The following is a 25,033-nucleotide window of genomic DNA, read 5'->3' on the forward strand; positions in this document are numbered from 1 at the left end:
ACGAGGTCGATACCTCTCTAAATCAACTTAAGGTTGGAGATAAAATCTTATTAGATGCCGTAGATCCCCACATTGTCACTACCATACCGAATGAAGAAATCCCTTTTACGGTGCTTAGCATTTTCCCATTCGGTACGATCGACGTGAGTCATTCCAAGTTCAGCACTTTTAAGGTAAAAAACACCCGTTTAAAACGTTATTTTGATGAGATTAATAGCAGGAATGAGGAGAATAAACTCCTCAAGCCACCATGATTATTCAACAGAGAGGTAAGTCGAGCTTAGACTATAAATAAGCACTTCTTGGGAGGCAACCCCAACACTAACTGTATTAAATTCTTCAAATTTTAGTCTTCAACATCTAACTTACTAACAGAACACTTGAATACAGGTTTTCCATAGGGACACGGCCACGAGCACGGGCGTGCTTAGGGCCGTGTGAAAATAGGGCAAAGATTTCTCCAAACACGGGCTGCGATAAAACGCCAAGACCATGCGACATGGCTGTGGTTGAGCCTGCCAAAACAACATAGGCGTACGACACGTCCGTGAGGAAGAACCGTAGGCGAACCTGTTAAAACAGCACAGGCATGTGACACGCCCGTGTCTAACACCCGTGGTCGAAGCTGTTAGATTGACACGGGCGTAGGGTTTCCCACATGGACGTGGGAGAAGTGAAGAACAACAGACACGGCCGTGCGACTCGGCCATGTGCACCCACACACCCAAGGAATACGGGCGTGTACTAAATGTCAGACGCGCCCAAATTCGAAATTCGCAAATCACAAGGGTGGAAATTAAGGAACATGGGCGTGTGCCCTGGCCGTGTGGCCCAAAATCTATAAATACCCTGCACTATTCACTTTCTTCCCCATTCAAAAACCCTAACCCTAGCCGCTGCAGCTCCACACGGCCTCTCTGTCACTCCCGTGTGCCACCTCCAACTTTATTTTTAACGTCCATTATCCCTTTTCTAGCGTTTGTTTACTCTTTTCCCTTTAATTATACTCATTTATAATGCTATTTATCTTAGTAGTCTACATTTTTCATGTCATTTTTATCTCTCTATCACACAAATTTCATTTATGATACAAGTCATCATCTTTTTCATGTTCAAATTCTTACTCATTACATGATTTATCTACTCCATTTAATTAGTTAGAAATGAATATCCACGGCTAGGATAGTTGAAATAATCGTGCCTTTTGTATTGACATTTCTATTCATTCATATAGTAATGTGCATTCCATTCTTTTCCATTTTACTTATATCACCATGCTAGTGCCACAAAAGTATACCATTTAACTTATCGTTTTTAGTTAGTTTTAGTAGTTGAGGCTTGAAATTATGATTTTTGAGATTTGTCTTCGTTTTACTTTGACCACTCATCAAGATGACTTGATGATTCTAATCGCAGGTACCATGTCATCTTCACGTCGTAAAAAGACTATTGTCCTTATTCTTCCAAGAATTGGAAGGGAGCGTCATCTTCTGCAGGTCCAACCGCGAAAACTCATCACCCCCTGCTATAGTTTCCCCGTGGGACCCAGAAAGAGCCTTTCCAAATATTTCAGGCCTAACCCTTAAATGCGGGCCGCTGCATCGACTGGGCTGCCATAGAACAAGTTCAAATGGCTAATGCGATTCGGGCTCTCCTAACCGCCGACCCTTGGGAGCTGTTCTTTGGGATCATCGAACCAACATACCTCGAGCTCACGATGGAACTATGCTCAACGTTCCACTTTCAAACCTTAATGACAAATTACGATGATCCCGGCACGGTCTAGTTTCTCCTAGGCGGGTTAGTCCGCCAGCTAAGCATCCCAGAGTTCGGTGCTGCACTAGGCTTATATACAGAGGAGTTCAAGAAGGAAAATGAACTACATGCTCTCACTCGGTACATACATTTTTCTCCCTTACAGTGCTAGCACACTTTGGCCCCTGGCGCAGCCTCCTACAATCCTAGCCGCTCCAAGGCATCAGTTCTCCCACCATCCCTGAGGTACCTACACACCATTTTAGCTCACACGATTACAGGGAAGCAAGAGAGCACTGGCATCACCAACACTCACGATGCCTACTTCTTATGGTGTATGTCACACGGGCACGTCATCCACCTTGCCTATTTCATCGCCCTCGCGATTCAGCACCAGACGGAGCGTCATCGGAAGGGGGTCATCTCCATTGGCCCCTATGTGACTCGACTGGTGCGACACTTCAGACTCCTCAACACCATGGCCTAAGAATCATCCCTCACCCTCATCATCCAGATGTCTCCACAAGGCAGCTCGAGCATGCTTAGAATGAGGATGATCGAGAGGCGCTGAGGAACCTATCCTCCCCAGTATCGTCTCACCCAATCTACTGAGGAGGAGGCCTGCGAGGACATTCCTGATGATGTCCCTTCACAGCACAAGGACCCACCATCCAAGCCACCACCACCCTCCCATCCAGTTTATGCGGCAGCTTCATATGCTGACATCTCTGAGCGCCTCACTCGATTCGAGCAGTAGTGTTTTCAACTATTTGACAACATTGATGCTACTCTACGGCAGATTTGTCAGCACCTCCACATCTCATCGCCAGTCCCACCTCGCGAACCATCCAGCGTGAAGATGTTTAAAAATATTTATTTATTATTTTATGTTTTTAATTTTTATTAAAACTACTTTTTATTTTTATTAGATTTTAGAAATTTTATTTTTAATTATTAATTTCGGTTATTTCTGTTTGAGTAATTATTCTTCCTAATATCCCCTAAAAAGTTCCTGATTTTATCATAGTTAGATAGAGCTCTTAAGCTCATCATCACATAGGAACTAAAACTCCACCGGGAAAGGTTCTCCACGACTACCATGTCCTGCTCGCCCACGACCATAGCTACCACTAGAGATAATATCCTTTTGGCGCATGACTTATGGCCTAATGAACCTCTACGACCGCTAGAGTATCCTCCTCCACTCTCGAACATATTTCTCTCCAGAACTCCAGTTCGAGGAATTCACCATACGGGAAGTTTCACTTCTCTCCCGATCTTTTTTTTATATTATAATATCTTCCTTTGTACATTTAGGGCAATGTACATCTTAAGTGTGGGGGGTATTTATTTCATTATCAGAAAAATCCCTGAATGATTGCCTTGTTCTCTTGAAAAGCTCTCATATCATATTTAGGATAAATTTTGATTGATTTATGATTTTGATTGATACATCTTGAATTAAAACATAGGAATTTATGCATTGATTGTTTAAACTTTAAGACATTAGAAAATCAAGCATGATAAGTTGATTTTTAAGAATTTAAATCTTAGGTTGTTTCCCCAAAGAATTTAAATCTATGGGCCAAAGTACGAAATCAACATGACCTGGACCTCCTCACACGGGTAGGCCACACAACTGTGTCAATTTGGCAGACTCGAGCATGGCCTGAAGTAATCGTACACGGGCGTGCCACACAAGCGTGTCCCTGTCGAGCCCAAGTTGAGACCAATTCAGAAAAGGCTAATTTTGAGGGCTTTTAGGCATTCGAAAGCCTATAAATACACCCTAGAGAAGGAAAAAATGGAGAATGGAGTAAGAGGTAAGGAATTACTCCAAGAAAGCCGATTGATTCATCATCAAGACTGAAGATCTCTCCTCAATTCCCCTTCAGGAGTTTTGGGTTTGCTTTACGTTTTGTATTCTTTATTATTCTGAGATGTTTTCTTATTTAGTTATGAAATAAATCCCCTAAATACCTAAGGGGAATGAAACCTAAGATGAATCTTGTTATTATTTCCTGAATTGTATGATAAATATTTGACTTGTTCTTAATTATGTGTTCTTAGGTCTTGTTTTGATATTCCAGGATACCGATTCAAGATAAGCTCTTATTCAGAGGAGGAATAGACCCTATTTAAGAGTACATTTGTCATAATTAAGTGGAGTTGATTGTGCGCCTAGACATAGGGTGACAAGATTTTGCCGGATTAGGGTGAAACCTAATAAGGGGATTTATAGATCGAGTTAATGCAACCTTAGAGTGTTAATTAGAGAAAAGTCTCAGTTATTCAATCTAAGGATTAGACGTTATTAGTCTTGAATAGGGATAATAACATAACTTAAGGATCTTTACGGAACAAGTTAAATGAATAAATCGTCTGATTCAGAGCCAGAATAACAAGTACAATCTCGGTGGATTTTTCCTTAGGTATTGTCTTCATTCAATCGATTTTTCCAAAAGCAATTCCCCAATTCCATTCTCTGTGCGTTCTTAGTTTAGATAATTAGTTAGTTAAAACAAAAACCTCTTTATTCTTAGGCTAGATAATAAAAAGATAGTCATTACTAGTACTTTTAGTTCCTTTGGGTTCAACAATCCGGTCTTGCTAAAACTATACTACTGTTCGATAGGTACACTTGCCTACATCGCGATAATAGTTAGTTCAAAAACGAGTAATTATAAATATTTAAAACCTATCACAAAATCATGCGATCATCTACATCAGTAAAATAAATTATTACTACCTCACATAGTTCATTTTCGGCTTAAGACTCACCCCGGGAAACATGACCAATTTGCCCCTAACCTTTGACACTTTTACAATTTAGTCCTAAGGCTCGTATAATGAAATGCATGAAATTTCTAAGTTACCCAACCCTAGCCGAATATTTTTCTTGCCTATAGCAGCCCACATTTTCTTTCATTTCCCATTTTTCTATCCATTTTCACAACTTTTACAAAATGGTCCCTTAAGCCATTTCCATGAAAAACTACTTAGTAAAAGTTGTTTACTATCCTTTAAACTCTCATATTCCTCCAAAAATCATCAAAACACAAACATCTCATGCATGGGAAAATTTTTGAACATGAACCCTAGCTTGAAATATGGGTAGAAATAGAGAGAGCATGTTACAAGGATCTCAAAAATACAAAAAATGTTAAAAATGGGACTAGGAAGCACTTACTATTGAGCTTGAAAATGTTGAAAACCCTAGCTATGGAAACCCTTTAATTTTCAGCAGCCATGGAGAAGAAATGGCTAAATTTTGCTTCAAATTTCCCTTTTTATTAATTTTATTACCGAATGACCAAAATGCCCTTCTTTACTAAACTTTCAAAATTTCCATGCATGCCCATTTTTGTCCAAAAACTTAGAAATTGGGCAAATTTCTCTTTAAGGACCTCTAATTAACATTGCAAAGCAATTTCATGCAAATTGCTTCTAGAACCCAAGTTTTGCAATTTATTCAATTTGGTCCTAGTATTTCTTCATGAAACTTTAACACATGCTTATTTTCATATCCTAGACCTCATAATGATCATGAAATAATTATTTTAACGTTAGATTTGTGGTCCAAAAACCACTATTCTGACTAGGCCCTATTTCGAGATGTTACAATATTCATTCTAGATACTAATTTCATGCACACATATGAATGAATAGAACCAGGGTCAATCAAGGCAATAATAGTAGTATCATAAAGAGAAAAAGTACCAGTGATCACATCGGGAGAAGATGCGTCCTCACGGGCACGTATGGCATAGGCCCTAGCTGAAGCTCTAGCTTCGGATCTCACTATTGTTTCTCTCGCTACACTTTTACTATTAGCCCCATTAGTGGAATTTATTGAGGGTCTTCCTTTTGTAGCCATACTACCTGGCCTTATACTTTGAAATTTTTCTTTCTCGATCATCTCAAGATAGTCTTTGATATAGTGGTCTTGAAAACCACATTAGAAACAAGATCCATCGTTCATCCTACAATTACCAAAATGACTTCTACCACATTGTTGGCACTCAAGTCTAGAAGGTCTATCATTACCTACACTAGCCACAGATGTAACCTGATATTTAAAACCCAAATTTTGCTTCTTATGATTTCTGTACGAATATCCAACCGAAACATGAGAACGAGAATACATATCTTTGGATTTCTGAGACTGAGATGGAAATGACTTGCTCGTCGGCCTCTTCTTTATATCTCTAGCCTTAACCTCAGCTTTTCTCTTGTCCTTGGTCAATTCCTTAGCTTTACAAGCCTGACTAATGAGCACAACAAATTTTAGGTTTACAAGCCCGATCAATGAGCACAACAAATTCCTTCAGCTCAAGAATACCCGCTAACACTCTAATATCCTCATTAAGTCTGTCTTCAAACCTTCTACTCATTTTAGCCTCAGAGGATACACACTCTCGAGCATATTTACTGAGCTGAAAAAACTCTCTTTCGTCCGTAGTAGTTGACATGCGGCCTTATTTCAAATCAAGTAATTCCTTACACTTTTGATCGATGAGTCGCTCACTGATGTATTTCTTTTAGAACTCCTCTTGATGGAATTCCCATGTAACCCTTTCTTTCGGAACCACTAAAACTAGTGTCTTCCACCAATGATATGTGGTGTCTCTCAATAAGGAAATAACACACTTCAAACATTCTTTAGGTGTGCACAATAGTTCATCGAATACTTGAATAGAATTCTCAAGCCAAAATATTGTCTTGTCGAGGTCATCATCGGCATTGACCCTAAATTCTTCGGCTCATTGTTTTTGAATTTTATCAACAGGGGTTCTATGAAATCTCATAAAACCATACCTTGAGGCACTTGGGGTACAAGTTGGGGATTTCGAGGGGGTGGAAGAGGTTGAGCGTTAGGGTTCGTTCGAAAAAACTCCATGCACCAGGCATCCACCATATAGAAAAAACCTTCCCTGCCTCCTTCTCCTTCACTAATAGTTGTAGGTCTACTACCAGGCAACACTGCTCTTTCAGCTGGAGCAGGCTCGTTACTTTCAACATCATCTGCCACTGCTATGTCGAGATCCATTTACTATATTAAAACACAGTTTAAAATCGTCAGAAGTCGTCACACTATCATAATATAAGTATGGCATGTGTAACACCATTATCCCGTACCGTTGCCGGAATAGGTAAGGGGCATTACCAGACAGATAGAACATTTCAGATAAATACAGAATCACAAATATCACATAGTATTATTGCATAAGCAAATCAACAATTCATCCCTTATATAGGTCTCCAAAACTTAAGACATACTTTTAGAAAAGGTCGGGACTAAACCGAACACATTCAGAATTTTTCAGAACTTAGAAAAACATTTTAATTCTGTTGAGGTCACATGCCCGTGTGACAAGGCCATATACTGACTTTTACACACGGCCAACATACATGGCCGTGTGCTATGGCCGTGTGATACTTAGCTAGCTACTGACTTAAGCCCACGGCCATATGACATGCCCATGCATCTTAATCGTGTGGTCTTAAGAGGTTACTGCTTTGCATACATGGCCACAAGGCACGCCCGTGTTCACTGACCGTGTGGCACAATGCAGGCTTGGTTTAAGCCAACTTGCCACCCCTTTTTGGGTCATTCCTACAATCAATATTAAACAACATTCATGCCAAAAATTTCAGCCAATTCTATGCTTAAAAAGACCAAATCACATTAAATCATAAAACATTACAAGCACACACCATTTGGCATCACCAACCAAATACCAAAACCATACACAAACTTATCATTTACTAGCCAACTCTCATGGCATAAGATATATACATATCAAAACTTAAATACATAAACATTCTAACCTATACATGCCATACTTAAAAAAATAATATTTACACTTTCAAACGTACCAAAATGAGTTTGATAGTATGGTGACAATCCTCGATTATCGCCGAGCCTTCAGTAGCTACGATAACTGTAAAATAGATAGAAACCACACAGAGTAAGCTACAAAGAGCTTAGTAAGCCAAATACAATTGGTCTAATTATTAAAGCATATAAAGTACAAATCAACAGCAAAAATTCATAGCCATTTCACGAAATAATTCATGAGCTTAACCATGCTCATTTGCTTGTATACATATCATGTTTCATTTCCATGATTTCATACATACTTCACATTCATTATTTCACAGAAACAGATTCTTTCATATTCAGAAATTTAGTATGATACAAATGTACCTGTATAGATTATACATTTCATATATTCATTCCCATATCTCGTATTCTATCACCAGACAGTTCAGAAACGATACAGACACTTATAAACAGATACAATGCCGACGTCTCTGACATGGTCTTACATGTAATTCAGTATCGATGCCTCTGTCCCAGACAGGGTCTTACATGAAATCAGATACAATGCTGATGTCCCAGACATGGTCTTCCACGTAAATCTCAAATCGAGGCCTGTGTCCCAGACACGGTCTTACACGATATCTCTGATCAATGTCAACATTCTTTTAGAAACATACAGAGCTTTTTAGATACTAGCATATTATCAGAGTTTACATCGAAATTTATTCATCAGGCTCTCAAGGCCGTCCAATTCAGATTATAGTTTGTATGCGCAGAATTTAGTCAATTTAACACGTAATTATAATTTGACTTACCTCATACGAATTTCGGACGGTTCCACTATTTTAAACTTCCCTCGATCTAATTTCGATTTTCTTTGTTCTTGATCTAATACAATTCAAATTCAACCATACAATCATCCATTTCATTCATTTCATTCAAAATAATCAATGAACACATATTTAGGGCACTTTGCATTTTAGCCCTTACATTTTCACACTTTGACAATTTAGTCCATTTTTCACAAAATCACAAATATGAAAAATTCACCAAGACTATAGCTTGGCCGAATATACATAGCTTCCATATAAGCCCAAATAAAATATTTAATTCACAATTTACTCCTTCAAAACCTCATTTTCACAATTTAGTCCAAATAGCTCTATTCCATAAAAAATTCAAGAACAAAACATGATAATCTCACATATATCTTTCATAATCCATATAAAAACATTACAAAGCTCATATAATCATCAATGGCACATTTCATAGTCTTCAACAGAAACAAAAATTCAGACATGGATTTTGAAGAACACGAAGCAACGATCAGAGAAACACAGAAATTATCAAAAACAGACGAAAATTCATACCTTAATTAGGGATTAAGCTAGCCGAAACCTAAAATGGTTTTCTTCTCTTTATTTTCTTTGATTTTTGGTTCTCATATGTGTTTATGAACACGTGCATGAATTTTTTTTCTTTAATTCATGTTACAGCATTAATTACTATTATATCCCTTATTAATAAACATATCTATTTCATAAAACAAGGTCATTTATGACCACTCATAAATTCAATGGAGTAATTGCCACATAAGGCCATAATAATCCAAAGCCATGCCAATTAAACACATTGAATGAATGGCATGCAAATTTTATCATTTATGCGATTAAATCCTTTTTCATAATTAAGCATAGAAACAAACAAATTAAATCACAGAAATTTCACAGATATATATTCACATATCACAGACACAGAAAATAATATTAGAATATTTTTTGGAATCGGTTATGTAGTCTCAAAATCATTATTCTGACTAGGGTCAAAACCGGACTGTTACAATTCTTCCTCCTTAGGGATTTTCGTCCCCGAAAACCATACCATTAAATAGATTCGGATATTGTTGTCTCATTGAATCTTCAGGCTTTCACGTAGCCTCTTCAACACTATGTCGAACCCACATCATTTTAACTAATGGAATTTTCTTATTTCGCAACTCTTTTACCTCGCGAGCTAAAATACGGATCGAATTTTCTTCATAAGTCACATCAGGCTGAATTTCAATCTCAGACAGGGAAATTATATGCGAAGGATCGGATCTATATTGTCGAAGCATCGATACATGAAACACATTATGTATCTTTTCTAACTCAGATGGTAATACCCCCACACTTAAGCATTTGCTTGTCCTCAAGCAAAATTCTCAACTCATAGTCAGAATAAATCCTTCTCAACTTATAATTTCTATCAATAATATCTCAAATTAATTCATAGGTAATCATACATTGATAACTTAACTAGAACAACATAAAAGGTTCAAACATTCCAAGTTGAGTATTTTATTCATGCAAACATGGGTGTCTCCCCTCATCTAAGTAATTACCTTTGATTCAGAATATCACAGAGTTTCACATCCTCACTACAGATTCACTCAAATCACTCGAGGTGTTTAAGGACAATAAATGAAGCACTCAATAGTCAATATTGAAATGTCATTACCATAGGCTTGCATGAAAATCAAATCTCCACCACTATAATTTAAGATGATACATCAATCAAAAGGTCTTTGGAGGGTTGTAATAAGGTTTTGTTAGGGGGTGTGGTCACAAGCTGAAAGAAAGGGTTAGAATCGAGATTGAATTGAAAAATTTCCTAACTAGAAAAGAGTTAACCTTCACTTGCGTACAACAGAGCTTCTTCTCAGAATATGGAATTACAATATGTATACATAGTTTTTTTTTAAAGAACAAGTTAAATAAAGTAGAAAAACATAGCTAAGTAACTTTTCCAACTCAGATTTCGACAAAAATAGGGATCAAATTAATTTGGGGGATTTCAACAATAATGGGTTACTGGTTAATATTAAGGGTAATACAAGGAATGGCTTGTTAGGCTCAAGGGGGTTTACGAGGGGTTAATCGTGGAGGTAGGCTTTTCATGGCATGAGTGGGTTAATCGTAAGTGCCTTAATCATTTTGATATATCAAATCAAATGGTGTGGTCTCGACATGCATAATCAAGCAAGTTCTAGAATAACAGTTCAATACTGACGCACTCAAAGCAATAATAAAAGTGAGCATGAAATGATGAATAGATGCTCAAAAGGCTTAAAAATCTCACAAAAATTATGGCTTTTTGATGTTTAGACTTGTGAATTCTAATTCAAAGTAATACCTAGACTTGGGGAAACAACGTCTGATTTTAATTTCTTAAAAATCAATTTATCATGCTTGATTCTCTAATATCTTAAAGTTTAAATAACCAATGCATAAATCCCTATGTTTTAATTCAAGATATATCAATCAAAATCATAAATCAATTAAAATTTATCCGAAATATGATATGAGAGTTTTTCATAAGAACAATGTGATTATTCAGGGATTTTTTTCTGATAGTGAAATAAACACCACTCCACACTTAAGATGTACATTGCCCTCAATCTACAAAGATAGATGTTAGAGAATAAAAATAAGATAGGGAAAGAAGTAAAACTTCCTATATGATGAATTCCTCGAACTTAGAGTTTTGGAGAGTGATCGGTTTGAGAGTGGAGGAGGATACTTCGGCAATCGTAGAGGTTCATTAGGCCATAAGTCCTGCGCCAAAAGAATATTATATCTAGTGGTAGCTATGGTCGTGGTCGAGCAGGACATGACAGTCGTGGAGAACCTTCCCCGATGGAGTTGTAGTTCCTATGTGATGATGAGCTTAGGAGTTCTATACAACTGTGATAAAATTAGGAACTTTTTAGGAGATATTAGGAAGTATAAGGATTCGAAAAGAAATAACCGAAATAAAGAATAAAAATAAAATTCTAAAATCTAGTAAAAATAATAAAAATAGTTTCAATAATAAGTAAAAATAGAAAATAATAAATAACTATTTCTAAACATCTTCATCGCTAGATGTTTCGAGAGGCGGGACTGGGAATGAGATGGGAAGGTGCTGACAATTCTGCTGTAGAGTAGCATCAATGTTGTCAAATTGTTGAAAACACTGAAGCTCGAATCGGGTGAGGTGCTCAGAGATGTTAGCATATAAAGCTGCCATATGAACTGGACGAGAAGGTGGTGGTAGCTGAGAATAGGGATCAGGGGGTGGAGAAGGGGAGGTTTCAGCTAGGGCTTTGGAAAGGAAGAGGAAAATGAACAGTGATTTGCTTTTATAGGTGAGGGCCACACGGCCTAGGGCAACGCCTGTGTCCTTATGAGGTTGAGCCTGTGTGTTTCGATTTTTGCAATTTTAGTTCGTGCTTGGCTACTATCCCACTCCCGTGTTTCTTGGGCGTGTGTGGTACACGGCTATATGGCACGGCCGTGCCTAGCTGTGTTCGCTTCTCCCCCGCCCATGTTAATGTACCACGCCCGTGTACTGTTGTCCACGGCTTAACGGCACGGGCATGTCTCACGCCCGTGTCAAAGAAAAAAATCGATCCTTGTCCCTGGCATGCCCGTGGGTTTATATTCCCACGCCCGTGTGTGTATCAAATTCACCAATGGCCATGTCGCACGGCCGTGGGGATTTATCGTATTCCTTGTTTTAGGGAAATCATTTACCCTGTTTTCGCATGGCTGTATCGCACGGCCGTGTTTCCCTCCGTGTTGGTACACATGGCCTTAAGCACGGCCGTGTTACAAGCCATGTGGTGTTGGGAACCTATGCTTCAAATACTCTGTTAGTGACCTAAATGTTTAAAATTTGAATTTAAAATGGTTAGTACTGAGTTGCCTCCTGAGAAGCTCTTGTTTATAGTCTAAGCTTGACTGTTACCTTGTTAGTATACTCAGGGTGGTTTGTGGAGTCGTAACTCCTCTCCATTAAATTTAAAATCCTCACCATTATAAAGTTTGAGGCATTGTCCGTTTACTTTGAAAGTACCATATGATGGGTGACTTACCTCTATCGTGCCATATGGATGAACCGATTGAATTACGAAGGGTCCTGACCATCGTGATTTTAGTTTCCCGGGAAACAATTTGAGTCTTGAGTTGTATAGTAAGACAAGATATCCAACATCAAATTGTGTCCGTTGCTTTAAACGAACATCATGGCGTCGCTTTGCTGCTTCCTTGTATAGGCATGAATTTTCGTATGCATTGGCTCGCCATTCATCTAGCTTGTTCAGCTGCATCAACCTGTTTTTTCCTGCAAGTTCGGGATCAAGGTTTAGAAATTTAATAGCCCAAAAAGCTTTATGCTCTAGTTCAAATGGGAGATGACAACTTTTTCCATAAACAAGTCTGTAAGGTGATGTCCCTATAGGAGTCTTAAAAGTGGTTCTATAAGCCCATAAGTTATCGTCTATTTTTTTTGCCTAGACTTTTCTGTTTGATTCTATCATTTTTTCAAGGATCCATTTGAGTTCTCTGTTTGCTACTCCAACTTGTCCATTAGTTTGAGGATGGTATGGGGTGGCCGTTCTGTGATGAACTCCATATTTCTTAAGGGTTTTTGCAAATTGGGTATTACAAAAATGAGTGCCCCTGTCGCTGATAATTGCTCTAGGTGCTCTGAATCTCGAAAAGAGTTTTTTAAGGAAACGTACTACCACTCTAGCATCATTAGTAGGTAGAGTTTGAGCTTCAACCCATTTGGACATGTAGTCAACTGCTACTAAGATATATTTATTTCCAAATGAACTGGGGAATGGGCCCATGAAATCGATACCACACGTCAAACATTTCACAAGAAAGCATCTAGTTTTGAGGCATTTCATCACGTTTAGATATGTTACCTGTCCGTTGGCATTTGTCACATAAAGTAACATACCTGATAGTGTCTTTGAACAACGAAGGCCAATAAAAACCTGATTCAAGTATTTTGTGTGCGGTCTTTGTTCCACTATAGGGTCCTCCGGTTGGCCCTGAGTGGCAGTTTTCCAATATTTTTTATATTTCTGATCCTGTAACGCATCTTCTGATTAATTGATCTGTACATCTGCGAAATAGAAATGGATCATCCCAAAAGTAGTTTTTTACATCATTAAAGAATCGCTTCTTTTACTGGTGTGTTAACCCTTTTGGGATAATGTTAGCAGCAAAAAATTCGCGATGTCTGAAACCAAGGTACCTCAGAGTCAGATATAGCGAAAAATTGTTCTTCAGGGAACGAATCATTTATTTCCACGTCATCTAGTTCTCTGGTATTGGTTTTCTCGAGCCTGGACAGATGATCAGCCACTAGATTTTTAGCTCATTTCTTGTCCTAAATTTCCAAGTCAAATTCCTGCAAAAGAAGAATCTATCGGATGAGTCGAGGTTTTCCATCGGTTTTAGTTAAAATATAGTGAAGGGTGGAATGGTCAATGTAAACAACAACTTTAGACAATATGAGATATGATCGAAATTTATCAAAAGGAAAAACCACAGCTAGCAACTCTTTTTCCGTGGTAGTATAGTTTTCTTGTGCAGCCGTTAAGGTTTTGCTGGCGTAATAGATAGGTTGAAAATGCTTGTCTTTTCGCTGTCCCAGTACTGCACCTATTGTAAAATCACTCGTCACACATTAGTTCAAATGGCAAGTTCCAATCAGGTGTAATTATAATTGTAGCATTAATTAATTTATCCTTTAAAGTATTAAATGCTTCTAAACATTCCTGATCGAAGTTAAAAGGTATATCTTTTTCTAGCAATTTTGTAACGCCCCGTGCCCGAGACCGTTGCCGGAGTCGAACACGAGGTGTTAACAGACTTATTTCATTTATTTTCACAGTCCATTTTAAAAATTTCCAGACAAGCTGGCTAACTGCGTCACTGTTACCTTAAAAATCATATCTTGAGTTCCAAAATTCGAAAACCAGTTTTGTAAATTTTACCTGAAACTTGACTCATATATCCATCTACAAATTTGTTTCTAGAATTTTTGGTCAATCCAATTAGTACAGTTTATTAGTTAAAATCTCCCCTGTTTCAGGGTTCGACTGCTCTAACCTTCATGCATTACGACTTATATATCATCATGTACAGGGCTTCATTACTTATGCTGTTTCTTTCTAAAGAAAATATACTCAAAAAGGAATCTATACATATATGGAATGGCTTCTAATTATCTCTAGTTAATTTATGGTGAGAAAAACCCAATACAACCATAAACACATAATGTAACAATTGAATATAAATGCATGAATTCACATCAATTTCCAAACCTTTCAATTAGTCATTCACAAAACAACATATTTTCTTCACCATTTTCTCGATTCAAAGCTAATATGGTTTATACACATACCTGTACCATATCGTACCCATCTAATTCTCAAACTCATCATTCTTTACTCGTTGAACCACTCAGAATAGAAGTCAGATACTCAGGAGTCTTGCACATTAAGTACTTATACCATGGCCCAAAGCCAAATCAAGGTAGCTTATATTCGAATTACTGATATTATGGTCCGAAGCCAAATCAGTCGATATTTATGGCCCGAAGCCAAATCAGTATAACTCACACCCAAAGTGCTAATATCATGTCCAAAAGCCAATTTAATGTATCCCTTAATGACATGTCTCTAGTATCCTAAATTATTCCTACGGTTCAACCGGGATTTCGAATATCGAATTACCATCGAGTCATTGTCGAACTTATCTGAAGTCTTGTATCCACAACTTATATAATATCAAAGCATTTAAAATACATTTATAATGAAATTCACCACATACAAACTTACCTCAGATGTGAAAATGACGAAATAAGTCGATTACTCGATAAGTTTAGTTTTTCCCCGATCTAGATCTGAATTTCGCTTTTCTTGATCTAAATATATACACTTAACTCATTTAATAATCTCTCTATTCAATTTAATCCAAAATACTCATTTAAACACATTTACACATTTGCCCCTATTATTTCACCACTTTTACAATTTAGTCCTTATTCTATAAAAATCACAAATTAATGAAATTCAAAATAAACCCATACTAGCCGAATTACTATTATGCTCCTAGAAGCCCATATTTTTCATTTATTTCACAACTTAACCACAAAGTTTCAACATTTCTCAATTTTATCCCTATTTTGCATTTTCACTAAAAATCACTCAATAAAACTTGTATAACTATCATCAAACCTTCAAAATCTATCATCAAGCATCAAAACACATGCTTATTCATCAATGGAAACTTTTTAAATCTTTAACAGTTTTGCAAATTTGTCCCTGGGTTGGCTAGACCTAGTTGCAATGATCTCAAGAACATAGAAATCATTAAAAACGGGACAAAAACCATACCTATTTGAGTACGAATAGCATAGCCAAATATTGAAGCTAGGAAAATGGTTTTCTTCAACTTGTATAATCGGCTAGATGATGAAGATAATGAATAAAATGGTTTTTGTTTTAATTCATTAACCTTTAATAACTAAATTACTAAATTAATCGTTTAATAAAACCATTTAAACCAACCATTTAATGACCAATATTGTCCACTTAACATTATAATGGTCTAATTACTACTTAAGGACCCTTACTTTAGGTTCTATAACTATTTGACCCCTTTAGCTAATAGAACAGCACTTTTTGCACTTTACACGATTTAGTCCTTTTTTACCGAATTGAGCATTCAAACAATAAAATTTCTTAACAAAATTTTCACACCATCATATTATCAAGCTGTAAACATTAAAATAGTAATAAAATAAATATTTTGACTTTGAATTTGTGGTTTTAAAACCATTGTTTCAATTTGACTAAAAACGGGATGTTACAGCTTGAAACTCTGTTGACATTTTTCAGACCACTCTAACTTTACATCTTTCTGTAACAATCTGGTCATCAATGTAGCAATCATCGAGAAACCTTTTACAAAACATCGATAGTATCCAACTAAGCCCAGAAAGCTTCTGACTTCAGATACATTTCTCGGTGGTTTCCAATCAAAAACTGTTAAAATCTTACTCGGATCAACTTTTATACCTTTCACTGAAACAATATACCCCAAAAATCTGACTTCTCTAAGCCAAAACTCATTTTTACTGAATTTAGCATACAACTGCTTATCTCCCAAGGTTTGCAACACTATTCTCAAATGCTTGGTATGCTCAGACTCATCTCGTGAATAGATCAGAATGTCGTCAATGAACACAACAACGAATCTATCTAAATACGGTCTAAATGTAACACCCCTAACCCATATCCATTGCCAGAATGGGGTTATGAGGTATTACCAATCAAGTCACAGATTCAAATAATCACAAGAATATACTTAAACAAATTTTTAAGTAATTTATTATTGGTAGAAATAGTCAATTTATTCATTAACATCACATAACCAAATGTAACATGGATTCAACTTATATATTATACAAAATATACAATCGTCATTATACCTCCATTATAATCTGAAAATTTATTCATAAGTAGAACTCATAAAATCAAGTACACCAAAACATTCCAATTTCACCATGTCATATTTGGCGCATTATAGTAGTACATATTTCATCAACTTACTATAAATACTTCTCCTATAAATAATTGCATGTAATTTATTAATACATAACTTGTTATAACACAATATACGTTCCCTATCAATGCATAATCAAACATATAATATATCATCATCATATTTATATATACCTTAAGATAAAATACATATTAGATCTATTTCTCATATGCATAAATATTTATAAAAGCATTTGCCGAATCACAAGTTAGGTATAATCAACTCACATACTTCTATCTTATGAACTAATTTATAATACATTACTATATAATTTCCAAACCAACTCATATTACTAAATATACATCACAAGAATAAGACATTAACCATAATTAGGCATACAATTAAACCTTGAGTATATCATCCCATGTAATAACCATATTTTAACAAGCTTATATTATGTTCGAACTTAGCTAACAACCTGTATTACTGAATTACACATTATATATTATTTAAATAATACTACATATTTGCATATATTTTTTTTCTATGTATACCTTAACAAAAACAACCATGTATTCATCCAAATCATTGACCATTCTCAAATCATAAAACCACCAATCACAAACATCATTCCATTATAACACTCCACATCATAACCAAAATAAATTTAAGCCATAACCAAGCCTAACCGAACTCAACATAAAAAATTAGCCATTTTCGCATGGCTTAGATTATACAAACCAAAATTCTAATTTTCAAATCACATTCCAGCCTATACATGCCATAATTTAAGTTTAACTTATAAAGATACCAAAATAGCTGATAGTGCAATGAACTTTGCTTATAGTCCCCGAGCTCGTAGCTTGACTCCAAATCTATAAAACAGAGTAAACATAAATACACAAAGTAAGCTATCTTAGCCTAGTAAGCCATAAGTAAATAAACAGCTCAAAAATATATTCAACCCATTTTAAGCTAAACTGAATTATATTGTCATCACCAATGCTTAACCTTAAACCTACATATGAGATATAATAATACATTTCCATGTACCATTTTTTTCTTTTTTTTTTTACCTTATCCGAATACTCACTTAAACTAATTAACCAAATGTCATTCAACTTTCAGGTCAAAATGTCACCATATAATCACGCATATTTATACCATTTAAATAAGTTAAAAAACCATAATATGACATTTTACACACATATTTCTTATTTAGCCGAATACTCATATAGCCACTTTAACATATTAATAATCAACTTACAAAGCCAAATAGACATATTAAAACTTAGTACATATTCACACAAGTATATAAACTCAAGTATCGAAATAATATTTCATATACATATATTAATTATATAACCGAATATACCTCATCATATATACACATATATAAGGGTTATTCATGACGTACAAATTACTCACTCAATAAACCAAATACATATATCACATACACATATTTTCTTTATTTGCATTTTACAAGATTTGTAACAAATAACCAAGGTGTTTTCTTAACTTTCCTCAAGTAAGTAACAAGTTAGTTCATACCTGGCATACAGCTCATTTTACACATTCGAACTCAATTTACCTTTGCCCAATGAACCATTCGAAATTGGGTAGGACACTCAGATAATCATATAAATCGTACAATGCCAACATCCATGATGTGGTCTTACATGTAGTCACATATCGATGTCACTGTCCCAGACAGGGTCTTACTCATACACATATATCAGAATCACATATCGATGCCATGGTCTTACTCGCACACATATATCGGAATCCTATGTCATGACATATGTATCCTAGCTATTCCTAAGGTTCATACGGGGCTTTCGGACGTCGTAACTCGGTCGAAACGAATTCAGAAATGTAATATTCAAGCCTTTTTATATTTGGCCATAACAAATATAAATTCATACATTTCATAACAACATATATATCTAGCATTTGACTACAATTAAACACGTCTACTTGCTTATAAACTTACCTCGGACGTTATAAAACAGGACAGGGCTTCTAGTCGATAGCTTTTGTTTCCCCCGATCCAAATCCGATTTCTTTGGTTCTTGATCTAAACATATTCAAATTAAACTTATTCGAACATATTTTCATTCAATTTAGTCCAAAAACACATAAATGGGCAAATTACCATTTTACCCTTGACATTTACAATTTTTACAATTTAGTCCCTATTATACAAAACACAAAATACACAAAATTTCAGCATACCCATGATGAGCCGAATTTTACCCACTCTTAAACAAATCCATATATTTCATTTATTTCAAATTTTAGTCCCTCAAATTATTATTTTTGAAATTTAGTCCTAATTACTCAAAATCATCAAAAACTCCAATACAAAACATGTTAATCTAAAACATAACTTTCATATTTCATCATCAAACAACAAAAATCACAAGCTCTCAACAATGGCATAACTCAAAATATTCATCAAAATAAAAAATTCAAGCATGGGTTTTGTAGTACTCGAAGCAACGATATCAAAAACGTAGAAATTATCAAAAATCGAGCTAAACACATACCTCAATCAAGCTTATTTATGGCCGAACTAGGTTTTCTTTTATTTTTTTCTTTCTTATTTTGGTTTCCGTCAAAAGAAATCATGGCTTATTTTTTTTTATGATATATGTTATATTATAATGGTTTATAATATTAGTTTACTAAAGTAACCTTAATATATTTATATCAAAACATTATGATATAAACCTATTGCTGTCCAATTAATAAATTAATGGGCTAATTGCAACATAAAGTCTCCCATTTTAAAAGCCAATGGCATTTTGGCCCTTGATACATTAAACTACCCAATTTTTAATTTACGCAATTATGTCCTTTTATTAAATCAGACACTCAAACGATAAAATTAAAACACGAAAATTTCACAGTTATAATTTCACACAAAATAAACACAGAAAATAATTTTAAAATATTTTTCTAACTCGAATTCGGGGTCCTAAAACCACCGTTCTGATTATGGTCTAAATTGGGCTGTTACACTAAATATCCAATTTATCAAGTCCATAAAGATTGCAGGAGCATTAATTAATCTGAAGGGCATAACAAGGAATTCATATTGTTTGTACCTCATTCTGAATGCAGTTTTTAGCACATCTGAGTCTTTAACTCACAACTGATAATAACCAGATCTGAAATCAATCTTTGAAAACACTATTGCTCCTTTCAATTAATCAAACAAATCATCTATTCTCGGTAACGGATACTTGTTCTTTATCGTAACCTTGTTGAGCTATTGATAGTCAATAAACATTCTCGTTAACCTGTCTTTCTTCTTTACAAACAATACTGGCACACTTTAGGGTAAAAAACTAGGTCGTGCAAAACCTCCATATACCAACTTTTGCAACTGAGATTTCAACTCCTTTAATTCTGTTGGAGCTATTCTGTAAGGAGCTATAGATATTGGTGATGTTCTCGGTGCAAGTTCAATAGTAAACTCAACCTCTTTGACCAGTGGCAACCCAGGCTTCTGGAAATACATTCGGATATTCACAAACTACAGCCACCAATTCAATCTTCATTTCAGACACTTCGGTATGTAAAACATACGCTAGGTGCACATCACAACCTTTTCTCACATATCTCTGTGCCGACATTTATGAAATCACTATAGACAAACCACTCGATTCATAGGATTCAATTCAAATGATTTTACTATTCTGACATTTCAATTCAATAGTCTTTCTTTTACAATTTACAACGACATCATGCAAATTCAACCAATCCATACCCAGAATCATATCGAACTCATTAAATGGTAAAAGCACCAAGTCTGCCGGAAAATAGTAACCTCGAGTCATCAAAGGGAAATCCTTGCAAACTTTATCAACTAGAACTACTTGTCTAAGGGGTTTGATACTTTAATCACAAACTCAGTAAACTCAATAGGAAAATTCTTATTAAACACTAAATTCATACAGATATACGAATGACCCGATCCAAGATCAATCAATGCAATCACATTAGTGTCATAAAGAGAGAATGTACCGATGATAACATCGGGTGACAACACTTCTTCACGAGCATGAATAGCATAAGCCCTAGTAGCTACTCTAGCCTCAGACCTCAAAGCAGAGTCTTTCATTGTACCTCTACTATTGGTCACATTTCTAGCATTTCTCGGTGGCCTCTATAACAATCCAGTTTAGACCCTAGTCAGAATAGTGGTTTTGGGACCACCAATCGGAGTCAGAAAAATATTTAAATAATATATTTCATGCTTATTATATGGGAATTACTATGTGTAAAAGTTTTGTATGAAAATTTAACCGTTTGTGTGCTCAATTTGATAAAAGGACCTAATCGTGTAAAAAGTAAAAGTTGCCTACTATTTGTTAAAGTGCCTATTTGGTGTGTATCTTTAAATTTGAGGTCCGTATATGGTTATTTGACCTTGGCTTACATTAAATGACTTAAATGGGCATTATATCATGATTTATTAATGGTTTAATAAAAGGGCAAAATTGGTATTTATCATATTATGTTAATTAAATTAAAACTAAAAGCCATCATATTCATTATTTCTTTGTTCATCAATTGAAGATACAAGAAAAAGAAAATAAAAAGAGCTAGATAGGGTTTCGACACTTTGATCTTGGATTAAGGTATGGTTTTGATTTGGTTTTTGATAATTTCTATGTTTTTGTGATCGTTGCACTGTATTCTATTAAGCCCATGCCCTAATTTCTAATTTTATTGATGATTTTGAGTTGAGCCATTGATGAAACTATGAGTTTTATGAAGTTTGATGTTAGTAAATGAAAGATATGTTTTGGGTTAACATATTTTGTATTTGAATTTTTGATGAATTTGAGTAATTTGGGCTAAGTTGTAAAATTTGTAAATTGAGGGACTAAAATGTGAAATAAATAAATATGTGGGCTTGTACGAGCTATATGAAAATTTGACTAGACATGTGTATAAAGAAATTATGTGTATTTTGTGATTTTTGTGATTAGGGACTAAATTGTCAAAATGTAAAAATGTGAGGGCTAATTTGTAAAATGCCCTAAATATGTGTTTTTGGATTTGAATGATTTAATGAATAAAAGATTTAATTTTGAATTTATATAGATGAAGAATTAAATAAAATAGAATTAGACAGGGGAAACTTGAAAGACGTCGAGTAGCCGATTCCGTCTAACCAAATCCGTATGAGGTAAGTCTATATACAGATAAATGTATTTGAAATGGTTTATTTATACTAATATGTTATTGAACAATGATGAATGATAATATAAAAGTTGAATATGAGATATCCGAGAAAGTATCAATAAAGTTCCAACGTCTGAAAAGCGTCGTACGAACCTTAGGAATAGTTAGGATACATATGTCATGACATAGGATTAGATATGTGTTATCGTGTACGACCACGTCTGGGACGTTGGCATCGACTTATGATTTACATGTAAGACCATGTCTGGGACATCGGCATCATATTTGATTTCTTGTAAAACCCTATTTGGGACAGTGGCATATATATTTGATTACATGTAAGACCACATCTGGGACTTGGCATTGTATATGCTTTCCGAGCTGTAACACCCCAAACCCGGCCCAGACGTTATGGCCGAATCTGATGTGCCACATTGAAGTTAAAAATACATGTTTCATTTTATTGCTTTAAAAACCGACTTTTGTTAAGCTAACAAAGTGAATGGGAGCTGGGCACCAGGTAGGAATCCATAACAGAGGAGGTGAGCCATGAAGGCTGCTTAAGTACTAAGCTCTTCTAATAGATCTAATCCTAGACATGCCCCCAACCATTGCCACACTTGGTTAAATCGAGTTGTAATTTATTTAAGTTGAAACCTTTGATAAATCAGATAGTCGTGGCGTGGTGTTATTTTGAAAACAATTATCATTTTGAAAGCACGTCCTAAGTCTAGCCCATTTATTAACAAACAGATTAAAGTTATTAAAAATAAAATAATCCCAGAAAAGAAAGAAAATCAAGTCAAAATGGCCTTATTACAACCCAAAAATAAATAATAAATAAAGCAAACTTTATCAAAACCAAACACTTATTCAAAAGCCCAAAGGCAATCACCGTGGCCACTTTGAATCCCCTCCGGCTCCAAGTCCCCAAATCAAGGCTCACTTGTAAGGTTAAGGAAAGGGGGTGAGTTTGGAAACTCAATGTGTAACAAGCCCCTTTCAGAGCCCAAAGCAATATCAGCCTGTTGGGCCTAAGCACAACTTCAATCTCAGCGTATACTGGGCCGAAGCCTTTTCATATTTCATATTACTGGGCCGAAGCCTTTATTGTAAACGGTATGGCCCATAGGCCCATTTCAATATCACATGTAATATCAATGAATGTATGCAAGCCCATTTGGGGAGACTACTCAACCCACCATCCGCTACTCTCCACCCGTACCAACCAGCACACCATGTGGGGAATAACTCAACCCACCCAACCAACACACCACTGGCAGCATAGCTGCTTTATCATATATCTGGAGGCCTAGCCTCTTTAATAACTGGGGTAAAGCCCTTTTCGGTAAACTGGGGCAAAGCCCTTTTCAATAAACTGGGGCATAAGCTCTTTTCGGTAAACTGGGGCATAAGCCCTTTTCAATAAACTCAGGCATAAGCCCTTTTGGACTTCCTCCATCCATATAAAAACCCAACCCAATGCATTTATGAATTCATCATGTGCATATCATACATATCATGTGCATAACATATCAATCATGTATATCATATCCCACGTATCAAATTTATAATTAAACCCTAGGGGTATAATGGTTATTTTTACCTAGGGGCAAAACAGTCATTTTCATATTATAAAAGTAATTTCATAATTTTACCAAATATTAGGGTTTTTCGTGTTCATTATTAGTTACTAACCATTCATATGTTTTAAACAGTGATTCTGGCCCATTTTTCGCAATACCGAGTTATTGGGCCAAAAACCCCTAATGGGCCCTACATAGTCGATTTAGTCATCTAGGCCCATTTAGCCTATTTTCCATAATGGTGTTACCAGTCTTAATGCGTAATTTAATAGGTTTTCATTTTCTACCAATTTTACCCAAATGGGCCCGAAAGCCTATTGGGCCCGATTTTGGCCCTTCGTGGCCCAACTTACCGTGAATACCAAAAATCATGCCCTTACCTTTTCCATCGTTCCCGATTATCAACCTAGCGAATCTAACTAACCGATGAGCGTTCACTTGCTCACAAGTCCTCAAAATGCCAGAATTTCGGCATTTCAGCTTTTCGGCATTTATCGTTTCAAGCTATGAAAAAGGGTTTGTTACACACCTGTTTTGCGATATTCCTCGATGAGATCTCCTACACGATTTCTCCTATAATCAACCGTTAATAGATGAGCTCACAATAATTGAACCAAATCGAGAACCATCTAATATCAACACTTACACATTCGGCCACCCTCCATAATGGCCTTAAGAACCTTACCTTTGCCGAAATTGATGACTAGCTCTAGCCACTCCGATGATCCAAACTAATCCAAGTCAACCCTACGCCTTGCTGCTCCTCCACTAAACAAACCATAGAAAGATTAAAAGAAAAAACCCAATAGAGCCTATACCCACATTCGACCATCTCCTAAACTATAGGGGTTTCGGATTTTGTTAACAATTACTATAGGAATCGTTTAGAGTTCGAGCACTTACCACAGTCTCTCTTCTTGAATCCATTTATGCTTAAAAGATAAAGGGACTGGCCACCAAAAATTGAAAAGAAAAAGAGGTTTGCTGGTCAACAAGAAATCGGCACCACCTAGCTTTACAGATTTCAGCTTTTGCGGTACTTCGGCAGTAGTGGTGGTAAGAAAAATAATAGGTGAACGAAGGCGAGTAGTGGGCTGGTTTTGGAAAAGAAAAAAAAAAGAAAAGATGAAAGGGAGGAAGGTAGATTCGGCTGGAAAAGAACAGAGAGAAAAAGACTACACCAAAAGGAGAAAATGGCACACCCTAATTCCTATTGCCGAAAATCCCTAACTAAAACCCCTCTGCCGAAATCCCCTCTCTAATCCCCTCAATTCGGCTAAGCTCTATCCTCCTCTCAA

Source organism: Gossypium hirsutum, chromosome A13, assembly GCF_007990345.1.
Source record: "Gossypium hirsutum isolate 1008001.06 chromosome A13, Gossypium_hirsutum_v2.1, whole genome shotgun sequence".
NCBI classification, from domain to species: domain Eukaryota; kingdom Viridiplantae; phylum Streptophyta; class Magnoliopsida; order Malvales; family Malvaceae; genus Gossypium; species Gossypium hirsutum.